We start from the raw sequence: 25,015 nt of genomic DNA on the forward strand, positions 1-25,015 counted from the left end.
CAGCTGCCAGTCTCAAGTGAACATGTGCAGAACGTCATAAAGGAGCAGAAGAGACAGGAGCCCCACACTGCACTGGGGGGCCCTCCACCCTTCACAACCTCCCTACGAACCACATGTTGGCGAGTAAACAGAGAGATCAATGGCTCGTCATGCCCCCAAATGGAATTAAAAGTGGGCAATTTAATAGCAAGACCCAAAGCAGGAAGCAAAGTAGCTTTTCCACAGGTTTATTGTCAGAAATATTTTTCCAATCATTTTTCGCTTGGCTTTACAGTTTTTAGAATTGAAAGAGGACCCCAAAATGCTATTCTGGGAAACTAGAAAGAATATTAATTCTCAGTGCAAAAGATGACACAGGATATGAAAATAAGCAGGCTAAATTGAAAGCAGGGACTGGAATGGAAACAAAGGGGCCTCATCCAAAAGCAGTGAGAGCAGCACTATTCCCAGGGGCCAAAAGGTGAACACAGACTGGGTCTCAGTCAGTGGATGAACAGATACACAAGATGTGCTATATATACACAGTGGCATATGATTCAGTCTGAAAAGGGAAGGAAATCCTGACACATGCTACTACATGGATGAACCTTGAGAACAGTATGCTCAGTGAAATAAGCCAGTCACAAAAAGACAAATATTGCTTGGTTCCACTGATATGAGGTACCCAGAGTAATCAAAGTCATGGAGAGAAAAAGCAGAATGTTGGTCGCCAGGAGCTGTAGGGAGGAGGGGATAAGGAGTTACTGTTTAACGGGCACGGAGCTGCAGTTTGGGAAGGTGAAAAAGTCCTGGAGATGGATGGTGGTGATGATGGCACAACAAAATGACGGTCCTTAATGCCACTTAACCATACTCTTAAAAATGGTTAAAAAGGTAAATTTTATGTTATGTATATTTTAGAACAATAAAAAAATAAACAGTCAAGGCTACGTTATTCATGTATTCAACAAGTATTGCTTGAGCATCCATTCCAGGCTAAGAATATGTGCGCATGCAAAACCACACGTTAAGAAAACAAGATTAATAATCCAATCCAGGCTCTGGCAGAGTGTCCTGTACACCACAAACGTTGCGGGTTCACTTCCTAGTCAGGGCACATACCTAAGTTTCAGGTTCGATCCCAGGTGAGCATGCATACAGGAGGCAGCCAATCGATGTTTCTCCCTTACATTGATGTTTCTCTCTCTCTCTTCCTCTCACTACCTTCCTCTCTCACTAAAATCAATAAACATGTCCTTGGATAAGAATTTAAATAATAGTAATGATAATCCAGTTCAGGTTTGGCCCATATACTGCCAAACAGCTCATTGAAAATGAAAGAGAGTAAGTATATTCAATCACTTAAATATTTCCATCCCAAAGTCGGGAGTCCTAAAGACAGAATACATATCCCAAAAATCTGATTAGCTTTTGTGCTAGTTTAATTTCCCAACTCTCATCATTTTGCCTTTGGCCAAAAGTATGCTTGCAAATCAACAGTTCAAATGTTTTTAAGGTAGCAAGTTCATTTTGTATTAAATATGACCTTGGCCTCAAGTACCTTCAGAAGTCACTGAACTATTTATTGCTCCTTTGAGCCCTCCCACTTTGTGCTGAGGGAATGGACCAGGTGAAGACAGGCTTTCTTTAGGTGAGACAAAAAACACCAAGAGTCTGAGACGGTAAGACTCATCAGGGTGAGGCACTAGTCAACAGTAAAAGATAAATTCAGTTCTCTTTAAGTTTCAGTTCATGAAAGAATATACAGCAGTGTGTGGTAGTCGGAACAGCTAGACAGAAGTGCAATTAATCCTAACTCCGCCATGGGATTAATTATGCGATGTTGAGCAAAAGCAAGTTTCTGAACTTTGTACTCTCAGACTTCAAGTAGGGGAAATCACAGGGCAGAGTTCTCAACAGGAGGGTGGGGGAGAGAGGCTGCTCTTCCCCCCACCACACACATACCTCTTTCCAAAGTCCTGCTGGGGTCGAGGGACAGAGCACAGTTGATAGGTGACTCCATTTTAAATATACGTCCCCCCAACCCCCATTAATTATAATACATCCTGCGTCTAATAGAGAGGGTCATTACCATGGCAGCTCTGGGAGGATTTAATGAGGAAGATGTTGAAGACATCTGGTTATGCACCTAATAATAGTGAATACTATTAATATTAGCTTCCTTCAGGCCTCTAAACAAAGTGCTTTTGAGTAAAATCAGTTCTGTGAAGGGTCAAAAATTTTGGCATCCCTTCAGATTTCACCCTTCAAAACTCCCACATATGATGTACATAAAACATGGGGTTTTGCCTTCATCACGCATGTATTTACTTTCAGGTGATATTTGTTGAGCATCTTCTATGCCAGTGAAGTGGGCCTGGCAGCCTGATGTGGCTGCTAAGCAGTAAAACCACAGAAGGACTTGCCTCACAAGGAAGTGGGTAGACCCAGGCTCACAGCCCAGCCCCCAGGTGAGCAGCTGGAGGCTGCTCACTCACTGAGGGCGGGAAAGACCACAGATTCTGGAGGAAGGAGGCCCCAGGAGCCTGTTCACTGACTCTTTTGTAGCCATACCTCACATTTCCTTGGTGCTCTAGGGTGGCTCACAAGTGAACCAAACTGTGAAAGTTTGTCCCACTAACTTGGGCAGAGCCTAAAGGTTATTTTGCCAACCTCTGAATCCAGAACTGAGCTCAGGCCCTGCGGGAGGTGCAAGCACGACAAACCTGGGGAGGCATCTTAGCGTGATGGCGACGACAACAAGCGTAAATGTCAGCGAACCATGAACTTAACATTGACTGGGTCACCTGACAGTGGGACGACCTCAGTTAAGAGTATAACCTTTCTGGGTCTTTATTTCCTCATCTATAGAATGGAGGGGGGTGGGGAACTTGCAGAGTTTTGTGAAAATTAACTGGGGCAAAACATGTAACAAGACATAGCATATAGTAATTGCCCAATAAATAATCATAAATAACATCACAAAGGAACAAGATTTGGGCTTTCTGCTCACACTAATAATACCTAACATTTATTGAGCATTTGCTATGTGAAAGTTACTGTGTGTGTGTGTGTGTGTGTGTGTGTATTAGCCTCATAGTCATTTTGTGAGGTAAATGGTATATATTTTTTGTAGGTGAAAAACCAAGGCTTAGAGAAATGAAACACCTGATAGAAAGCCACAGAGAGAAGAGTAAGCAGAGCCACAAGTCAAAACCAGTCTACGGTACTCGAAACCATTTTTGCCAATTACCTGAGGCAAGGTGTTTAATTCTTACCTACCAAACACATATATGATGGTAAAGTCCATTCCACCTCCCTCACAAAGTGAAAGTCCACCAACATGATAAATACAGAAGGTACAGTCTATATAAAGAAATGGACAAATGCAAGGTGAAGTCAGTGTTAAAAGGCATGGATCCTGTTCAGAGAACCGTGGTCTAGCACGAGAAGATAGACAAGGACACAAGTAACTGTCACCCCCTCAAAGGGACTTTAAAGGAATACATTTGCTTTGCCATGAGTTTGCTTTGGCAGGAGAGGCTATATGAGAAATAGCTGTAACATATACATACATTATATTGTTTTTGGATTTGCTTTGAAATATCTTTTACTCAAATAATTATGCATCCTGAATGGGTTGTCATTTACCTATGGGACAGCGGGGCACTCATCAGGACTATCTTCTTTTTATTTTTCTTTTCTTTTTTTTTTTTTAATTTTATTTTTTTTTTATGCAATTACAGTTGTCCCATTTTCCCCCATTGCTCCCCCCTCCCAGCCCATCCCTTCTCCCACAATTATATCCCTCCCCGTTGTCCATGTCCATGAGTCATTCATATACGTTCCTTGACCTGACCCTTCCCTTACTTATCCCCCTTCTCTCCCTCCCTCCTCCCCCCTACTGACTACTATTCTAGTCTTTGCCTATTTAGTTCGTTTGTTTGTGTTGCTCTTTAGTTTCCTGTAATAGGTGACAGCATAAGGTATTTTTCTTTCGTTGCCTGGCTTATTTCACTAAGCATAATTCTCTCTAGTTCCATCCATGTTGTTGCAAATGGCAGGAGTTCCTTCTTTCTTTCTGCTACATAGTATTCCATGTGTAAATGTACCACAGTTTTTTGATCCACTCATCCACAGACGGGCACCTAGGCTGTTTCCAGCACTTAGCTATTGCAAACAGGGCTGCTATGAACATAGGGGTGCATAAGTTCTCTTGAATTAGGGTTTCAGGATTTTTCGGGTATAATCCTAGCAGTGGAATCACTGGTTCAAATGGCAGTTCCATTTTTAGTTTTTTGAGGTAATTCCATACTGTTTTCCACAGTGGCTGCACCAGTCTGCATTCCCACCAACAGTGCACCAGGGTTCCCGTTTCTCCACATCCTCACCAGGACTTGTTATTTGTTGATTTGTTGATGATGGCCATTCTGACTGGTCTGAGGTGGTATCTCGTTGTGGTTTTTACTTGCATCTCTCTGATGGCCAATGATGTTGAGCATTTTTTCATGTGTCTATGGACCTTCTGTATGTCCTCTTCAGAGAAGTGTTTGTTCAGGTCCTTTGCCCATTTTTTAATTGGGTTATTGTTTTCTTGATGTTGAGTCGTATAAGCTCTTTATATATTTTGGAGATCAGTCCCCTGTCTGTGATATCATTGGCAAATATGTTTTCCCATATGGTTGGTTTCCTTTTCACCTTGCTGATGTTTTCTTTTGATAAGCAGAAACTTTTTAGTTTGATGTAGTCCCATTTGTTTATTTTAGGACTATCTTCTGAATGAGTGACCTGGGAGGGGCTAATGAGCAGTTCTGTGACTATAGGTCTGGAAAAGACAGGACCCAGGACCTTGAGGCCACACAGCATGATAGTGAAGAGGGTCCTTGAAGACCATGGGGTTCACTCCTGCCTCAACCCCCAACCAATGTTTGCAGTCCCAAGCCGGAGAGCTGGTCAGTGACCCTCCAGCCCCTACTGTAATATTCTCAGGACACTTGGCACCCATTGCTCTTCCCTCCTTGTGTCCTTCTCCTGTGTCTTCTGACCCTAAAACCCCACTACACCGCCTGGGTAGGAACTTCCTTAGGAATGGCTTTAGCAACATGTTCACAGATTAGGTGCTTTTGACAGCTTTTAGGAGTTTAAAGTGAGAACAGAAGTCTCTTTATTTGAAAACAGGTCCCAATAGCATGCGTTATGTATAAAATCCATTTTCCACATAGACATGGTGTTTTCGTCATTTGCACTTAACCACTGTGGCCTTGGTCAGTCCATCACTATCCTTAGCCTAACTATTCTCACGGCAGATGCTTCCAGACCCTTTCCTGCAAGCACAGCTTGGCAGTAGTATCCAGAGCCAGGACCACCTCGGGCAGGAGGAGTTTCAGGACCATTAGCTCAACCCCCTGACACTAATTATCTCCTTCTACCTCATCCAACTCTGTCTAATGTTTCACCCAGCTGGGAGTTTTTGGATTGCTCCAGACACCATGGCCCTACCTTACATCTCAGTGCTGAACATTTTAATCTCATCTCATTCCTCTTGTCTAGTTATTCTGGGAATTTCTAGAAATCTGTTTAGTACCCCAATTCATCTCAAATCCCCCTTGGGCAGGAGCTCTGCTTTGCTTTTGCACGTTATGAGACACGTTACTCTGAGGGCCCACCAGACCCACAGGCAGCTCAGGGCACCTGCTCTTCACCAGATCACCGTGCCACCTTGGGCTCTGCTGTATCCTAGTGTCAGACCTTTCCCTAAAGTAGCCACTTATAGACCAGCCTGAGAGGTAGACTGTGACCCACTCCCTTGCCCATTCTCAAACTGTGTCTTTATTCTCAAGGATTTCTAAATATAATAGAATCAATAGGGAGCAGAGTGGCAACCGGAAGTAGAAAGTAGTACAAGGCATGTCAGTAGAGGGACCGTGAGGAGGCAGGAAGAAGAGCCAGTTTAAACAGCAAGAGAGCAGAGGCAGATTGTGGAAGTAGCTGGGCTTCCCCTCACACCACTCCCCCCTCCCAGTTTCAAGGGAAGAATGACTGGTTGCTAGAGGAACACTAACCCTTGAACAACCTTGCCATCCTCCATGAGACCTATGGAAATGTTTCCCATATCCCTTCCTTTCCTGGGTATCCTTACACCAAACCCCAGCATCTGAGGCAACTCGCCCTAGTCTCTGCTTTTCACCACCTGAAAGAGTTGAAGTAACTCAGCAAGGATCTTTTCCAGGGACCAGGTCCATTCCTGAGCCATGATGGGGCCGCCCATCCTGCTGTGTCCACTGAGATGCCCAGGCCTGACTCAGAGTGCAGCAGCCTGTGGCCTGCACCAGTTCCCAGAAATAGCATGTGCTCCAGAACAGGAAAACAGAGCTCTGTAGCTGTCCCAGCCTCTTCTGGCAAGCTCCATATTTTCTCTCTGGTCATTTCCTCATCCATAAACTGAAAGCGATAGTACCTGCTCCACAAACTCACAGGGATACAGGGAGGATCAGATGAGGTCATGGAAGGGCAAGTTGTCTGAAGTACCAGCTGCACGCAAGTGAAAGGTAGTATTACATTCGTGATAAATTATTATCTATCTGTCAATGCCCCTGGCCCACCAGTGCTGATACGGTGCTCCATGCAGCCTCCTTCCCCCTTGTCCTTTCTCTGCCCTCTGTGGGTTCCCATCCTGCACCTCAGACCCACAAGGCCAACCCACACCATGCGAGCCCTTCCACAGCTGCTTCCTTTGACAGGAATCCCTGCTTCTGCAGAGCAAACTTCCAAACCTTGCTTCTCACTGCATCCCCCTTTCTCTCCACTTTTGTGGAAGCTAAACTTCCCACCCCACCAAAAAGTCTAATTTCCCTGGGTGCTATCAATATCACTCAGAGACCCTCTACCTTTTCCAATACCAACAGATGCAAGAGGTGAATATGAGGACCTGGGGTCAAACTTTGCCAACTTATACCAAGTTGAGTCCATCACACTGTCCCCTTTACCCTGTTTCAAACTTTCACACCCTGGATTTCATCACTAAAAGGCACTTGCATCTACAGCCCACTCTGGCTCTAGCTGATCTCACTAACCTTTGGGGGGTCTGTGGCCAGGTGCTGTACCAATGGTTCTCAAAGTGAGGTCCCCAGACCACCTGGGAACTGATTAGAGATACATATGATAAGACCCCACCGCAGATCTCCTAAGCCAGAAATTCTGGGGGTGGGGCCCGGCTCTATGTTTAACAAGTCCTCCAGGTGATTCTGATGCGCTTTCAATATGAGAACTGCTCTGCTATTAGAAACTTTCTCATCCCTTGACTGCGCCAAGTCTACCATGTGCCTCCTCGGCTTCCACTCAGGGCATGGTTGGAGACATCCCCCAATGGAACTGAAGCATCTTTTCCACTGCCAGTTTACAAAGGCCAACAGGTTTGCTCCCATCCTTGCTCAGCCTCTTTCCCAGTCCCTTGGCTGACTTCCCATAATAGTATTTCTAGATGTCCTTCTTTCTCCCTAAGCTCCCATTTTTTCTCGCTCTCCCTTTCATTAATAATGTCCTCTCGTGTCCTGGAGAAGGCTGCTGAGGGTCATAATAATAAGCACTGCACTTGGAGTTGGGGTACCAAGTGTCACTGCTTCGTGCTGTGGGAGCTGAGGAAACTGGGTAAGTGGGCAGCAGAGGGAAGGACCTGGCCCAGTGCTCAGTGGGATCATGGAACATTGCTGCCCAGGGTGCCCTCTGCTCCTTGTCCCTTCTCTGATCTCTGCTTCTTCAGGACGGTACGACCTGCTTCATATCGGCCATATCGTAAGTCATATGCACAACAAGGTGGTTGATAGGAGAGCACTTTGTGAACGTTAAGCCTCATGATCTAAGTGTGTGGACCAGCAGCAGTGGCATCCCCTGGGAGTGTGTTAGAAATGCAGAGTCTCAGGCCTCACCCAGCCCAACTGAATCAGATCCTGCATTTTAGCAAGATTCCCAGGGGATGCATTGCAATTTAGAGTCAGAGAAGTGTGATTAGAAGAACTAGGAAAATAAGATATCACATATGTGTTACTATCTTCAAGTTTCTCCCTCAGTCTTCTCTTCCTATCAACATGGAAGTGCTCTTCCCACCTCCAGAAGAAATGCCATCCCCTTTCCTGGGTCTGAAGCTGTTTTTCTAAACCAGCTGGAACATCAGAATCACCTGTGCCAAACCCAGGCTGATTACATTAGATGATCTTAGGAAAGAGCCCACTATCAATATATTTTTAAATTTCCCAGATGACTCCAAAGTGGGCCCAGGCTTGGGACATCCCACAAGCCAACCACACTGCACTTTCATAGTATCATCTCCTAGGGCACTCGGCTGCCACACTCTGCCTCGTTTCTGCCTCTCCACTTGCTCCCACCCACAATTCATATGCTGAGTTTTCAGATCTCCATCCCCAGCTTGCCTGCTTTTCTCTTTGTTTCCTATCACTGTGCCTGACTTTCACTTAACCAGAGTTCAATATATACACTGAAGGGGATTTTTAACCTCATTCATGGACAAAGCCTTTTGGTTGGATATGAACTCTCCCCTTGATCTCATTTTCCTTCCAACTCTCATACTGCCCTGGTTTCTTTCCCAGCCAATCCACACACACAGAGTCCCTGCCCGCTGCCTCCATTTCCTTAACAGGATGACACCCTACTTTATTTAAGTTCAAAAGATTCTCCTGTCACCTCTCTGAGGCAGTCACACCACAGTCCTCAGACTATCTGCACAAAGCTGGAGAACTCTATAAAAAGTTGTTAGGAGTTCATTGCTATTGGGTAAACAAGGGAGGAGTCTTCTTGGGACTTCCAGTATCTGTGAACAATAGATCAAAGAGGAGCCCAAATATGCCAAGGAAGGCCAAAGAAAGAAGAAAGGGTTGGTTGAGTTCCACCTGGGAAACACCTGCCCTAGCACCAGGGACCTCAAGGGATCTTTTTCCCTCTGTGGCAAAATGAGCCGGAAAGGAGTTCCACCTGGATCTGGAGCAGAATCCAGACAGGACCAGAAGAATGTACATTTTCTTGAGGAAACATGGAAAAAGACCCCAGAGGCTGGCCCCTGGTGCTGAACAAAAGAATTAGGAATTTGTTGTTCTAGGAGTCAGGGTTGAAACTAGATAAAGCTGTATGGACAATCCCCTCCCTGTGTGGTACCCTCAAACACACATACCTGTAGCTTGCAAGAGCCACACTTAAAAATAAACCATTGCTCACTACTTAGCCTTTAATGATTTATTTGTCAAATATGTGATCAATGCCTTCTCTATGTTAGGTGGGAGGAACATACATGGTCACATCACAGCTCCTGGCTTGAGGATCCCAAAGTCTACAGGGAAAGAAAAAAACATAAGCAGATTACAAGGTGATACCAGTAGTTTTTTTGTTCATTTGTTTGTTTGTTTTTTTAAGGGAAGTAACCAATGTTACGGGACACAGGGCAGGGACCCACTTGTGGGGCAGGAGATAAGGCAAGGTTTATGGTCCTGAGATCACCGAAAGTTCCCAGGATGAAAGCAGTCTCATGGGGACCCCAACTTATGAAAATATGATCTCTTCACCTCTTCTTCCAATTTCCCATAATTTACTAAAATTAGGAAATCAAAGACCACCATTTTTAAGGTTTCTCATCAAAACTGTGAAATGTCTGAAAAGGATAAACTGATTCCTCTGGAGAATATTAGAATGTCCATTTTTAGAAACTCTTATTAAAAATCTCAGGCACTCTCATTGAAATAATGAGACTGCCACTCTCATAGGTGACCACAGAATCTAATGGTTGTGTTGATGTGTATCTCTTTGATTACTTGTAAAATTAAGCATATTTTCAAGTTTAACGGCATGGAATTCACCTTTAATTTGCTTCTTCCTCCTTTGTCCCCTACTCCAAAATCATGTTCTTTTTCCTTTGATGATGTCTCTTTACTTTGCTCCTGTCTCTCCATCCGGCCCAAGTCCACATCACTGCTTCCCTATTTTACTGGCTTAACTTGGCTCACTGGCCCCAGTCTTCCCCTCCTCCAGCCCATGCCAAGCATTGTTTATCTCATTAAAGCCCCCCTTTCATCAAATCACTCTCTCCATGAGATTCTCAGAGGCTGCTGTTTGCCCAAAGATGGAATCTTCTGCTGGCTTTCCAGGCCTTCCACAAAGGGACCCCTCTCCAATCTTCAAACATCCTTCTACCCCTGGTCTTATCCCAGCCCTCTTCCCGTCCCTGGCTCCTCAACCAACATTGCACTCCTCCAAGTTGTCACACTTTGAGCTCCTCACTGAACCTTTCCCTGATTACTCGACAGGAAGTCAGTTTGTCTTTCTACAATGCAATGTAGTTAGCCATTTGTGTCTAAGAATACAGTTTCCTATGGAAACAGTTAGATGTTGATAGGCTGCCTCACCAAAATAGCTGAAACCCCTCACAGAGCTGAACCACAGTGCTGACAGTCCTTCTCTACATTAGGGCTTTGGAAGGTGCATGGTACTCCTGCGAACACTACATCACATCAAAGAAACCACAGCTCAGTAAAGCCCCTGCCCTGCCATCCACCACACTGTGAAGGTTAACTCGCTCTCTAAACTTTGGTTTCCTTGGCATCACAGGTTGGGGTCTTCATTGTGAAGATGCTAAGGTGGAGCTTGGCTTGCAGGCCATTTCTTAGGAATTGATGCCTACAGACAGAGGAAGTGGAAGAATCGTGTCTGGGCAGAGGGAACAGCAGCTAAATCGTAAGAAAGCTTCAGCAACCCTGTAGGGAAGTTTGGACCATGTATGATGCCCTTTTTGGCTGGGATGGCCAGGCCTTTACACTCCTGCCTAGATCCATCATCTGTGTAGACAACCCAGGACATACATGACACTGAACAAGACGCTGACTGCTGGAGGCTCTCCGCTGACAGCACTTCTCTCTGCTGGGAAGTACAGGCTTTCCTTCAAGGAGGGCCTGGCCATGCACACTATGCCCACTACACTGGTTTGTAGAAGGGTGATGATAACAATAGGACTGATCCTATGTTATCGTGACAATAAAATAAGCTAAGCATTGAGCACATAGCATACCTGGCACAGAGTGGGTATTTTGTAAATGTTTGCTATTATTGCTATTATCATCACAGGTAAAGTAAGAATTGGAGAAAGAGTTCTCCCCCTTTTTTAAATTCATCCAAGTATATATACGGACCACTACCATGTGTCAGGAACTTTTCTACAACTGAGAGTGCTGAGCCTAGGATGTTCAAGGCCAGAGGGGCAAAAACAAAATGAGCAAGAAAGAGTGGTGTAGGTGAGGGTGGACAGGTGACAAGATCACTTCCCAGGTGGGTTGTGTGCCCAAACAAATCAAACTTGGAGGTGGTCAAATCTCACCACGAATTCAGAGATTCAGAAATCTAAGTGATGGAGAATCATGATAAGCAACACCCTGCAGGTATAATTAGCAAAATTTAAATTGCAGGAAACCACGGGAAAATGATCTAGTTCCTTCAAAATCAACTAAAAATTCTAAAAATTACAAAGGAAAAAGGTAAAGGGGAATCTATAGGTCAAAAAAAGCATATCAATCAACCCCACTATATAATTTGGATGCTGATTGAAACAAGTAAACTGGCTTATAATTTATAATACTCATCACCATCTTATAATCAAGAAAATATAAACACCGAGTGGGTATTGAATGATAATAAGGTTCTGGAATGATTGTGATGGCCAATGATTTAGAGAAAGGAGATGGTAGCTCTAGAATCTGCTGAGAATTCAGGGAGGCCTCCAGTCCCAGTGCTACAGACAAGTATTTAGATTTAAAGGAAAAAAAAAAAAAACCTCTCTTTTACTTTCCCAAATTCTTGCCCAATACGCACAGGAAGAGTAACCCCAGGCTACTATGGGCAGTATGGCCAACAGACCCGATAACATTCCTGGCCTTGCTCACCCCACCTCCCTTCTTTGTAATTTATGTGAGAACAAAGGAAACTCATCCACCTCAAATTCCAACTGTGTGCACAGTATTCAACATTGCCATTACTCTCTCTGCCTTCAACACCCCTGTCTTCTCAGCCCTGAGAAAACCTTTTGTCTTCATCTTCGTGCTCAGGTCCCAGACCGGAAGTCCGGCTTTGGTCTCTGACTTGACTTATAGACTGCCTCACTAGATCCTTCATGCTTTTTCTTTGCTTAAAAGAAGGCTCACACTCAGTCTGCTCTGCAAACCAAATGCACTGCACATCAAACACACCCCTAGATCAGGTGGAGTCGTTTTTCAAGTATTGTAGGAAGGAGCTTCTTGAATCAGATGATTTCTACTGATTCCCCTTTTCCCACAAAACTGACTTATTTCACCAATTGATATAGCTAAGAAACTGCTAGTTTTACCTGGTAACCAAGCTCTTGAGAGCCATTTCCCTGTGACCAATACAGTTACACTCTCTACCCGATAGACAGACTTGCATTTGCTTTCTGCTAAATGAAAAAATATTTGCTTGAAAGACACGGAACCCAGAAAAGAGTAACCTATGATATTCCTCATAAACACTTTCATGAAGGGATGACAAGAGGAAAAAACAGCCCTTGAAGTAGAATCAGTTTTCAGACCTGCCATGACCAGCTATCAGACATCCTTAGCCTCTTGAAATACTAATTTTCTCATCTGTAAAAGAAGGCATTTGGACAACATAATGTCCATAATCCCTTCCTACTCCAAAATGCTGTGATCTTTCTAATTGGCTGCATCTCTCACTCATTCATCATCATTTATTTCCAATGCAGTTAATAGGAATTGAATGTATGTTCAAAACAAAATAAGCTAATAAATTATTATTACAGTGCAATACACAGTAAAGGTTATACAAGTCAAATAGTTGATAAATACATGAAAAGATATTCAACCTCACTTAATAATAAGAAAAATTAAAATTAAAATGGGATTCCATTTCTCCTTCATCAAACTGGAAAAAAATGTAAAGGATTAATAATAACTGTTGGCAAGGATGTGAAGAAACAGGAGTATAATTCAAGTTAAAATCTGGGGGGACAATTTTGCATTATCTACCAAAATGTGAAAGTTCTTAGAACCTTTTGCCTGGCTCTATGAACTTTAGAATATTCATATATTTTATATCATTGTGTGTAATAAAACAATACTGAACACAAACTAAGTGTTTCTACAGAACGGTGGTTAAATACAGTGCAGCCATGCTATAGAATACCTGCAGCCACTAGAAAGAATGAGGTAAATTTGCATAAACTGATAGAAAATTATATCGCAGATACATTGTCAAGGGATTAAGAAAAGCAAGTGACCAAGCAATATGTAAATTATGGTCCCATTTCTACAAACTTCCTCTTCATTCTCTTCTCTGTGAGTATGTGTGTCTATGTGTAAATAGTTTATATGTGCATATGTACAAATAGGTGAAGGCAAATACATGAATGGGTAAAGATCTGGCCTCCTCTAGGAGGGGAGTGGATTGAGAGAGGCATGCAGAGGCTGGGTGGCCACAAGTGGCTATGTGAATTGAGCACAGACCAATATTACAGGTTTATGGTGGTTTTGCATATTTATTGTTATACAATTTTCTGGCAGAGGCAGGAGTGCTTTTTCTAATTCATACAACCATATCAAATGGAATGTCGCAATCCTATGAGGGGGAACTTATATCTTTATCCTGTATACTTGTCCATTATTTCTACAACAAACATCATCACTCTTTCAACTAAAATAATTGGGAAAAGTGAACATTTTCCTTGACTTCGATTAGCTAACAATCTAATGGAAAACTGAAAGAAAAAAGGAAAGGAACAAAATAAGACTGTAGTCTTCTAGCCTAATCACTCAGAGCTACCTTTAGGATATCTTTGCTTTCTGAAAAATCTCTTCTAGTTGTGGTAATTCATGCAATTTTTAAAAATCACAAAAACCAGACAGCTCCATGTTGAAATTCCACTTATTCTCACAATATTTTCTGAAGTCTTCCCACATCTCCAGATACCCCTTTTCTCCATGCTTCAAATTCTCTTCCATTGTTCCCCCCACCCAGACTCCCTGCTCTCCATCCACAATCATTCATCTTTGACAGCATAGTTTCCTTGAAAGGACTTAGGTCCAGGGACCCACCACATCAGGTACCAGCCAACCTAAATAAGTACTATTCTTATGGTTTCGGCAGTCTTACCAGAGGCCCCCATTGCTAATGAGACATTTTTAAGATATTAATGAATCCTCATTTCCACACCTCCTCCATCCCATCTCAATAATCAGTAATTAAGTTAACACAAAATTATTGATCAACGGCTGTAAACCAGACCATCTTCTTGTTGAATACGATACATCCTCACCCTCAAATCCCAGTCTAGTAGGGTACATGGAGATGTCAACAAAGAATTGCAAGTCAATGTGGTAATGTGACCATGTAGGCACACTGCTGCAGAAGCCCAGAGGAGACGTATCCTGTTTGAAAGATGGAGAGAGCTTCAGAGAGCAAAGCCTATTAGGATTGAACAATAAAGAATAGGTAGGAGGGCAGGTGGGGGGATTCTTGGCAGGTGTGTGAAAGGTACACTGTAGCTAGAACAGTAGATGTTGGGGAAGAAAGGAGGGAGTTGACTGCATGTAAAGAAGTCTGGAAGGGATTAAACAGTTCATGGGGAGACACAGAAGGAAATTAAATGGAGGAAAAAACACAACAGCTGTTTTCTCTTGTTTGATTGTTTTTTAGTATAGGCATAGTAGTGGTTTGAAAGATGACCTAAGAAAGCAGGACTAGCATCAAGAAGATCAGCTAGCTAGTCTGGGCACATGGCCTTTAAAAACTTATAGGTTCAGACAAGAAACGCTGCTCCAAGGGGAGCCTACCTTATATAGTCTGAAATAAACTGCATTATGTTGAACCTCTAATGTTCTTCCATTTGAAACCAAGTTTGAATTTTAAAATAATACAGAAATTTAAAACTCTGATTCCAATTACACATTCTTAGACACCAACCAGAAAAACAGAAGTTGGCTGGATATGCTTCATCTGAAGTTTGGTTAAAGACATTTAGTTTTTTATTTTTATTTTTATTTTATTTTATTTTTTAAGGAATCTGTACATTGGACTTCAGGGTTTAAAAAGAAAAGGTTGAAGTTAACTATTCTCTCGGCCACAAATGAAAACCAGCCGCTAAGAATTAGTAGCTTTCATTTTTCTTGCATCAAGCACACACATAGCTCATGTTACAAGGTGGAAGTTCACTTCTCCACTTTCCAGGCCATTCTTCAAAACAGTAGAGCAAAATCAGAAGGAAATCGGGCATATAAAAAGAGAAACCCATGGAAAGACTCTCTCTTTCTCTCAGAGTTGAGAACTTCTTTCTTGTCTGCAAAACAATTGTGTGAGTCAGCCTAAAAAAATAGAACATCTTGAAAAATTACAAAATTCCACATATTTCACCTACAGATAACTTCACTGATCTTCAGTATTTCATAGAGTCAAAAGCCAAAGTGGAAGGGAGAAATTCTAGGTCAGTGATAGCAGGAGGAAGCCTGGTCAGAAAACAAGTCCATCAGGACAAAGGGTATTATTCGATTGTCCAGTTTAAATAGGACCTGAGTGCTTCTAAGGGGTGCTGCCTATGAAGAAAGCATTTCAAAAAGGAAGGTAAGGAATGTAAAGAGTTTTAGACATGACAGACACTTCTCACACAAAGCACAAATTTTTAGCTAAAAATATGCAAACTTTTCCAAGCACATTAAAAATTAACTGAAGCCCTGATTAGTGTGCCTCAATTGGTTGGGTGTCATCCCACAAAGCCAAAGGTCATTCATTCGATTCCCTGTCAGGGAGTTGCAGGTTTGGTCCCTGGTTGGGTTGCATATGAGAGGTAACCAATAGATGTTTCTCTTTCACATTGATGTTTCTCTCCCTCTCTTTCTCCCTCCCATTCCTTCTCTCTAAAAATAAATAAATAAAATCTTTAAAAATTAACTGAAAAAGGAAAAGTTGTGTTCAGCCCATTCTTTTTATATTTGGAGTCCTTTATTAACGTAAAGTTTCTAAACATACTATTCTCTATATAAATAAAACAGAAGACTATATATATGTGTGTGTATATATCAATATATTTGCAAATGGAAAGCATTTTTATAAAATAACCTAGATACAGATTCTAGGCTGCATAGTTAACCATTAAGTACACACACACATACACACACACTCACACAGTAAGCACTGACCATTGCCACACCTACTAATGCCTTTAACAAATAAACATCCTGGATGTTTGAACTTTCCCTTCAGGATCCCAGCGTTTTCACAAACTCCATCTCATTTCTATGGACAACTTTCCCAGGACATTGCTAGAGGCAGAAATTATTCCCATTTTGTAACTATAAAAAAGTGGGGTGCCAGAAGGCTTACTGAATTACCCTAGGTCACAGAGTCATTAGTCAGGGCCCACAAGCCAGGCAGAGCTCAAAGGAAAATATCTGTGCTTCTCCAAGGCCAAAGCCATGAACACTAAACAATTTTAGCATTTCAACAACCACTTTGGACATGATCTTTCCCCAAGCCATGCTGTAATAGAGTTGTCATTTTTGTTCCAAGAGTGCCCTTTGACGGTGAAGAGTTCAACAAGCCTCTTCCTTGATCCAAACTGGTTTGCCCAGACCTCCTCGCTCAACAGGTGGGAGGAAGTGAAAATCTGGGAACCAAAACCTACAAACAGAGCCAACTCAAAACAGAATCCAATCATCACCACAGCAAGTTTCCCCAAACTGGATACTAGGTTAATTCCCACTCTGGGCATAAGTCAAACCTTTACACTTGGTGTAAAGAGCAACGAGCCAGTTAAGTCCCTAAGACATTTTCTCAATATGCTTTAACATTGCCTGATTGCTCAGCCCTCTAAGACCCTTCAGAGTCAAGTTCCAGTTCTTGGCTCCAGTTGTCAGGGAATGTGCCATACTCTCACATCTGGGCTTTGCATATGCAATGTCCCTCTCCAGAAAACTCTACTTCGTTCCCTCCTCTGCACCACTCCTTGTCCACTTCTCTCTGCCCACAAGCTACATGTCACTTCTTCCAGGAAGCCTTCCTGACCTCCCTAGATTATATGTTTTCATAGCTTCCTGTGTCACTCCATATGGTAATTACCCATTAACTTTAACCCCCCCATCTAAACCATAAACTCCATGAGGGCAGGCAGGACCTGGGCCTGTCTCCTTTGCCATCATATCTCCAGCATCTAGCATAGTGCCCAGCTGTAAATAAATTATTGAATAAATATTTGAAATCAACAAACATTAGCGGCTTACCATGAAGGGTAAGTATGCTACTAGACACTGAGGATAGAAAGATAAGGAAGTTATGTCTTCTGTCCTCAGATAAATTATAATCTATTAAGCCATGATGACTTTCATCTTTATTTCACATACAAATAGATTTTTCAAAAAAAAAAGAAGAAAGAAAGAAAGAAAAGAAAGAAAGAAAGAAAGAAAGAAAGAAAGAAAGAAAGAAAGGAAGGAAGGAAGGAAGGAAGGAAGGAAGGAAGGAAGGAAGGAAGGAAGGAAGGAAGGAAGGAAGGAAGAAAGAAAGAAAGAAAGAAAGAAAGAAAGAAAGAAAGAAAGAAAGAAAGAAAGAAAGAAAGAAAGAAAGAAAGAAAGAAAGAAAGAAAGAAAGAAAGAAAGAAAGAAAGAGAGAAAGGAAGAAAGAAACCCTACCCAGTGAATGAACTGTTGAGAAGGGGCCCAGTGAGCCCCGGAACTGGTTGCAACTAGCACAGGAAGGTCCTTCTCTTTGGTAACAGTGTTATTTCTGAAGTGTTTACACTCAGATCTGATTTTTCAACTTCTGCTTCATGAGAACAAATAAATAGATGAAAATACTCTAGGCCACACCGTAGCTAGGCCACACCGTAGCATCGTGCCTTAAGACCAACTAAATGGCCAGTTCCCCAGGGCAATGAAATTCCAAATGCTAATCTGAAATCTGAAAAGGAACAAAGTAGAGTGAGAAGGGAGACTCTGTTTTCCTTTTCTTTGAAGCTGTTCTATCCACAGAACTGAAGATAACATACAGCCCCATCCCTTCTACCTCCGGCCAACTAAAAGGAATGCACTGCTCAGCCCTTGACCTAATCTTCCTGAGCTCTCTTTTCTAAACTAGCCCTCATCCTTGATCCAGCTTCCCCGCTGTCAGCGGTTCTCAAAGTGTGGTCCCTCACCCAAGAACTTGTTAGAACGATAAATTCTGGTCCTTCCCAAGACACACTGAACCAGAAATGCTGTGTTTTAAGTGACCCTCTAGTTGAGCCCAATGTAAGTTTGAGAACCACTGCCAAGTTCTTTATCTTCACTGTGCTTGCTGCTCACTGAGTCCTCTTGTTTATTATTTCAGTGCTTTATTTATTTCTTGTTCTTCCTTGCCAGAATGGAAGCTGCATGAAAACTGGAGACTTGTCTGTCTCGTTCAGGGCCCTGCATCTTCTGTGGCTTAGAATAGACCTGAAGAAATAAACGCATCTTCCCTTTTTTGCTTGTTTTCCCCAATTCCCCCAGGGAGCTGGTCTTGAACAATCCCAGAAGGAGTTAAACCACTCTGGTGAGTCATCTGACCAAGAATGGTTATCTATCAGCAGATGATGATAAGGCTCCAAGGACAGGAGCCTGACAAGGCCAACTTAATGACCCTTTTGACCTAAACCCCAAGGCTAGGGTGCTCACAGTCATTTTGAATTCACCTATCTAAATGTTAGAGGCCTGAAGTCATTCCATAATCAAGACTTCTTAGCCCCAAATGAATTCAGGATCACCAAGGATCATCCTTCAGGTGAACCTACTCTCTGTAGTCCCTCTCCAGGAAATAGCTATAAGAAAGAATATAGCCACCACCTATTCCATGCCGTACTCACTGTACATACTCTGATGTCTATTTTCCTCAGATAAGGAAACAAAGGCTTAGAGAACAACCTTTCCAAGACTTACAGACATGGACATTGACCTCCAACCTTAGTCTGACCCTGAAGTCGTTCTTTTCTTTTTTTAGATTTTATTTATTTATTTTTAGAGAGAGAGAAAGGGAGAGAGAAAGAGAGGGAGAGAGATACTGATGTGAGAGAGACACATCGGTCGATAGGTTGCCTTTCTCACACCCCCAAGTGGCATGAGTTCTGACTGGGAATCAACCCAGCAACATTTTGGTTCGCAGGTCAGTGCTCAATCCACTGAGCCACACCAGCAAGGGCCAAAGTCATTCTTAACCTCTAAAAAATCATGACCCTACTATGGCCCTTGGGACCCCCCCTGACATGGGCCAAGCCAGTTGTAGCATTTCACCCAAAAACTCAGGCATTAGGGAAAGAGATAATGAATTTTCAGAAGGGCAAAAGCTGGGTGATTTGAAGCATTTAGGTAAAGAGGACTCTTGGCTCCTGTCTCCGCCACCCAGCCATCCACCCTGAGGATGCTGCACCTCTCTTCCTGGATTTGCCTTGGGCCTGCCTAGAAAGTTAATATTATCCTGAGTTGATGAGCACCCTAGCGGGGCTCCCAGGGCCTCTTAGAAAGGTGTGAGGCTGACTCACTACCTTCATGGCTGCCATGTGATTCCACAGCTCCCAGGCAGCGGCAGCCGATGAGCAGCAACCTAGGCTAAGCAGAGGGGAGCCCTTCAACCAGTGAGGAGAGAGAAGTGTGGCTGGTTTTCAGTGTCTCCATCAGAGAAGGAAGGGTGAAGATGCCTTAGCAATAAAGGAAGAACTCAGCAAAAGCTTCCTCCGATTGGTTCCCTGCTGCTCCCTCTGCCTTCTACATCTCCAAAGGTTTAACCCACTTTTCACCAATCACACCAGCTAACATGCAAAGGGAAGCTGGGGTGCAGTGGAATGAAGATTTATAAAAAGCACACTGACACAAGCAAGGAAGGGTTAAAGGCTACCTCTGAAGTGTCTGCAGAATGCAGAGCCCCTCCAACCAGCCCTCACTGTCTCCCTCCCTCTCTGCTTCACCCCACCCTCTGTCCAAATTCACCTCTGCCCTGAAGACAGGGGTGCCTGAGGCTTCCACCCACCCTGAGCTGTTAGCAAACCTCTGCTAAAGATAAACAGGACTTGACACACCTTGCTTTCTGCCCCATGCGCCTCGGAACGAAAACAGAATTAAATAAAATGAAAATGTTATGAGGTTGTGGAAACTGACCGCTACAAACTTGGCACACACATGGAAATAAGAGGAGACAGCACAGGACTCACAGATTTTCAATTATATTCTTCTGAATGGAAATGTTCATGCCCCACTGCTGCTCCTCATGCCTTTAAACCTAAAAATATCACAGAGATGCTGAGACAGATTGGGGTACGCTGGATCAGGTATAGCCATTGTGTCACCTCTGATACTCCAAGAAGACTGGAAACCTCAGTAAGGCCCAGGAAAGCCACTCTCCACCCCTGAGTTGCTGGTGTTGGGGAGCTGGAAAGGCAGCTGAGTGCAGGGAGGAGTGGAACCGGACACAGTAGCAACAGTAAGTGCAGCCCTGGGCCACAGCCCTGAAATGCAGCCCTGACTTTGGGAAGGCTGGAGCTCCCGCAGCTTCTGTACCGCTGAAACATGCCTAGGTGCTACACGCTTGTGGGCGCTGGCTACTGGCTGCTTCTGATTCACACCATTATTAAACCGGCAACTTGGGCAAGAAGGGAAATCAGCAGCAGAGATGGAAGAAAGTGCAAACTCAGAACGCACAGGTGGATGGGTGTCTATTGTGTGACTGCCCGACTCAGCTCCTTCTGCCCAGACACTGCTGCTTTTCTCTCCAAAGGAGAGGGAGCCTGGAGGAGAGAAGTCTCACTCCCCCTGGACCACATTTTCTTCTGCAGGGAGTCGCTGCTTCCCACTACCGCCACACCCTGTTTTAACTCACCGGAGCAACCCGGTGTGCTGCTGGCAGCCGGTGCCTGCTCTGCAGGTCGGAGCACGCGGCTGACAGCAGGCCAGCAGTCTGGGTTAGCTGTACGGGACCCAGAGCCTGGCCTTCCTAAGCGTGACCCCAGTTGCAACAGTAGGTTAAAGTTCAGAGGCAGACTGGTGAAAACATCCATGGTGACAAGCTGCCCTCATCCTGGTAAACAAGCAAGCAAGAGAAAACACCAGGCCGGCCCTGCACTGTCCTTCCAGCAGCCTCGCTAATGAAGGCCTCTCACCAGTCTTTCTGTTGCTGAGCACCAATTACAACAGGAATAACAGAATTTCGATGTTTTTTCCAAAGTAAACAATAATCCCAGCACTTTATTTTTCGAAATGCTTCTTAACCTCCAGCTTATGTTTCTTTTTTTTTTTTATTATTGATTATATTGTTACAACAGTTCCAGCTTATGTTTCTTAATTCAATTCATTTAAACTAAAAAGAAAGGAAGGTTCACCCATTTATTATATTTAGTAAAGCAAACCGCCAGTCTTCCCAGGAGTGTGTTCAGTACTAAGGCCAAGGAGGTTCTTCTCCTTTCAGGGTGCTCATGGAATTGGGGCTTGGAATCCACCAAGAGACCCAAGAAATGTTGCTTCAGTGAGTCAGACCTGAGCCCCAGCTGCCAGCAGGAAGGACATGGGTTTGGGCTTTTTCAGGGGAACTGAACTTTGTCCTCTCGTCAAAATATTTAACTGGACCCAGAATCTTCAACTCAGGCTCCCATAGCCTGCATCGGGGAATTGTCACCAGGTTTAACTGATTTAGACCTGAGGGGAAAAGGACACAAAAGTGAAGCCCCAGTGCATTTGGGAAGACAAGAGCAAAACAGAGAATGTTCACCAAAATACAGAGCGGCTGAATCCAAAATTTCTCCAGAATCATGATTGTTTAGATGGAACCTGAGTGATTTAGATTTAAAAAATGGGTGTGTGGGGTGGGGGGTGGGGGTAATTAGGAGACAATCACAGTGGGCTGTGGGTTTGGAAAGGGACCATGGGAGGAGGAACTTGAGTGGATCTGATAGGAACAGAAGCTGCTATCGTTTCTTAGGACCTCATCCTACCCTCTGCACCCTTTCCCTTTCTGCACACTCCCCCAGGGCAATCTTACCCACAGATTTAACCACCACCTCAATACAATGACCCACAAATCTTTATCTTCAGCCTGGTCCTCTTTTTATAGGAAGAGGGACCTGGCCCTGAGCAGGTCTGCCTAGGACTGGCCAGTCATGTGTGGGTTCCTGACTTCGTGCAGGAGAGATTTCACAACATAAGTCCAGGTATTTTTTAGAGGATGTTTATTAAAGCTGGGCACAGTGAAACAAGAAAGGGCCTAGTACAGAGGCAACAGGAGAGGGACGAGGTGGGAAGATGAACTTCGGCTGGGCTACTTTGGGTCCCTGAGAAGTCAGAGGAAAGGGGGCCTTGGGGCAAGGTTCAGGGGGTTAGCCCAGGATGAGCTGCTGCTGCCCATTGCTCCCCTGGTCCCTTGGGATTTAGGAGATGTTTGCATGTGGGAGAAGAAGAGAGGGAAGGGAACAGTGTGAACATGCTCTGGGGAGGGAGCGCATGCTGGGTCTTTTGCCCTGAAAGCTTTTGAAAGGCTGGGGCTTTAGGAGAGCTCTTGGGGAGGATTTCAATAGAACATTCATTAGCTTTATGCTGATGTGTCAAAATGAGATTTATTCCCTTAACTTCATCTGTCCTTGGGGTGGTTGGCAAATGGGACTAATTGGATTTCTGTTATATACCCTGAGCAGGGTAATCTAAGCTATTTACCCTCTGGCTGGGTAGAAGTACACACCATTTACTCTTAAGTGTCCTTGGTTTAGGGAAGATAGGATTTACTGGATAGATGAAAATTGCTTGTTTAACTATCTGCCTTAGTTTCCCTGTTCCCCTTGTCTTGGCTTTCTAGCCTGTCCCTTTCACCCTGACTCCAGATTCCAATGGTCTGTAAGGTAATTTCCCTGCTGTCCCAGTTCTGACTTGCCACCTTTGTCCTCCCCACATACTTGTTTTGGCTCTTCTCTTTAACTGCCATCTCTGTGCACCTACCAAAGGAAGATGTCCAAACTTGACAACCCATGCTAATTGGGGAAGGATCCCCTCCCCAGGCCCCTGTCAGGCCAATTATACCTTTAAATGGGCTCACAAGCCAATGTGCCTCTCTACCCCAGGTGCACTGTGTCTTCATTTCAGGTCCTCATTATTTCTGTTGCCTTCTACCTGGTCTCCCAGATGCTAGTATTGGTGCCATCTGATGTTCCATAGCAGGTTGTCTCTCTGACAAGGTCTTCCACTGAACCTTCCCCACTGGTTCCTGGTGAGTGCATGGCCTGAGTGAGACCTGGGCTTTGCCCCAAGGCATGAAACTTTAGGGTACAGCATTTTAAAATAATGATTTGTAAAGCTTAGAGTGTACTTAGCAAAACTAGTTATAAAAGGAGCTGCCAAATGGTACATACTGTTAATGAGGCCCATTGGTAAGCCACATAGTAACACCATGAGTTGATTGTGCAGTGTTGTTCCCCATTGCTGCCCCTGCACCTCAGTGGAGAGTTTGTGCTCTGCATATGAGCCTTTCAAGCCCAGGCCCGTTTGCCTTCCAGCCTCCACGCATCCTCAGTTCCACTCACTTTGAACCACTTGATGGTGCCCAAATGGGTCAGCTCTCTCTCACCTCTATGTCTGTGCATGCAAGCCCCTTTTTCTCTCTGATTTCCCTAATGACTCAGGGATTCTCTACCAGAGGCAATTTTATCCCCCAGGGGACATTTTGGCTACATGTGGGTACATTTTTTATTACTATAGCCTGGAGAGACTTGGTTACTATCCCCATCATCTGATGGGTAGAAGCCAGAATCTGCTCCACATCCTACAATGCACAGGATAGCCCCCACAACCAAGAATGATCTGGTCTAAAATGTCAACAGTTCCAAGGAGGAGAAACGCTGGTCTAGAGTTAGCTCAACCTTCACCCACCCTGCTCTCCCAAAGCTCTCCTTTCCTCCATGATAGAGAGAGGCAGTCCCCCTGCATCAGGTCCAACCCTCAGCAGCAGCAATAATCATGTTGCACATGACTGTTTAGTTCTCAGTCCCTTCCCAAAGCTTCTGACGGGCAAGAAACTTGTTTTCTTCTTCTTATGCCACTAGAACCTGGTACATAGTAAGGTCTCAGGGACTGATGTGCAAAAAGAAAAGTAACTGAGTCTGATCTAGGCCAAAAATGTCACGCAATGTGTTGAAAATAATGTCTACCCCTGAGATTCCCAACATCTCTTATTTGCACTATCATTAGTGGCATTTAACATATAAAGGCCCCACTGTCTAAGTATCACAGAGAACCTAGATTTTAGACATGGCTTTAGACATGGTTTTTGTTTCGGTTTACACAATCAAATTTGCTGGCAAGCCAGTACATCAAGGTCAAAAGAGTATTTCACATACCAACAATTGCTCTTAACCAATCAAAATACATATATATACACTCTCAGTACATGTGCTGCCTTGCAAAAAGGGAGGAAATAGAGGAAGGAACATCAGTCAGAAGAATAAATGCTTGGAGAGATTGTAAAAAGGGAAGAGGCCTAGGAGTTGTTACCCTCTCTCTTGGCCACAAGCAGTGAAAACATGTATAAAATGTGTGGAAGGAAAAAGACAAAACTTCACCCAAAGCAAAGCTTCCTCCATGTAACTGACAGTTAGATTCTGGAAGGCTACCAAAAGTCACCAGATAGGAAAGTGTATGTGTGAAAAGGTGAGACAAGTGTTTTTTTAAATCTGTTTTGGTCTCACCCAGCTCAAACAAATGTCTTCTTGATGCCACCCAAAAGGATGCGCAAAATGCAGGTATACCCCACCGACACTGTCAGCATCAGAAGGCTCTTGATCCAAGAGCCTGGACCGCCATTCCAGGAGCCAGAAGAATAAAACTCACTACAAGGAAGTAAGGATATTCAAATAAAGAGGCTGGAAGGAAAGGAAAAGCAGATTCAACATCAAAGAAGCTAATTAGAAACCATGAGCCTCCTCCTTTCACCCAAATGGATTTCCTGTTCTGTTTGCAAAGAGATCAGGAGGTCCACGCCAAAAGCATGT

General features: G+C 43.8%; 1 long non-coding RNA gene across 1 annotated transcript; it reads right to left on the reverse strand.

Moving 5' to 3' along the window:
- Positions 1-9,234: 9,234 nt before the first annotated feature.
- On the reverse strand, positions 9,235-20,922 carry LOC150015476 (uncharacterized). The gene is made up of 3 exons (XR_016510003.1): positions 20,869-20,922; positions 20,204-20,271; positions 9,235-9,316 (listed from the first exon to the last, which is right to left on the reverse strand). It is a non-coding gene; the product is annotated as an uncharacterized LOC150015476 (long non-coding RNA).
- Between the last annotated feature and the right edge of the window lie 4,093 nt (positions 20,923-25,015).

This window comes from Furipterus horrens, unplaced genomic scaffold (genome assembly GCF_987537825.1).
Source record: "Furipterus horrens unplaced genomic scaffold, mFurHor1.1.pri manual_scaffold_3, whole genome shotgun sequence".
Classification (NCBI taxonomy): Eukaryota; Metazoa; Chordata; class Mammalia; order Chiroptera; family Furipteridae; genus Furipterus; species Furipterus horrens.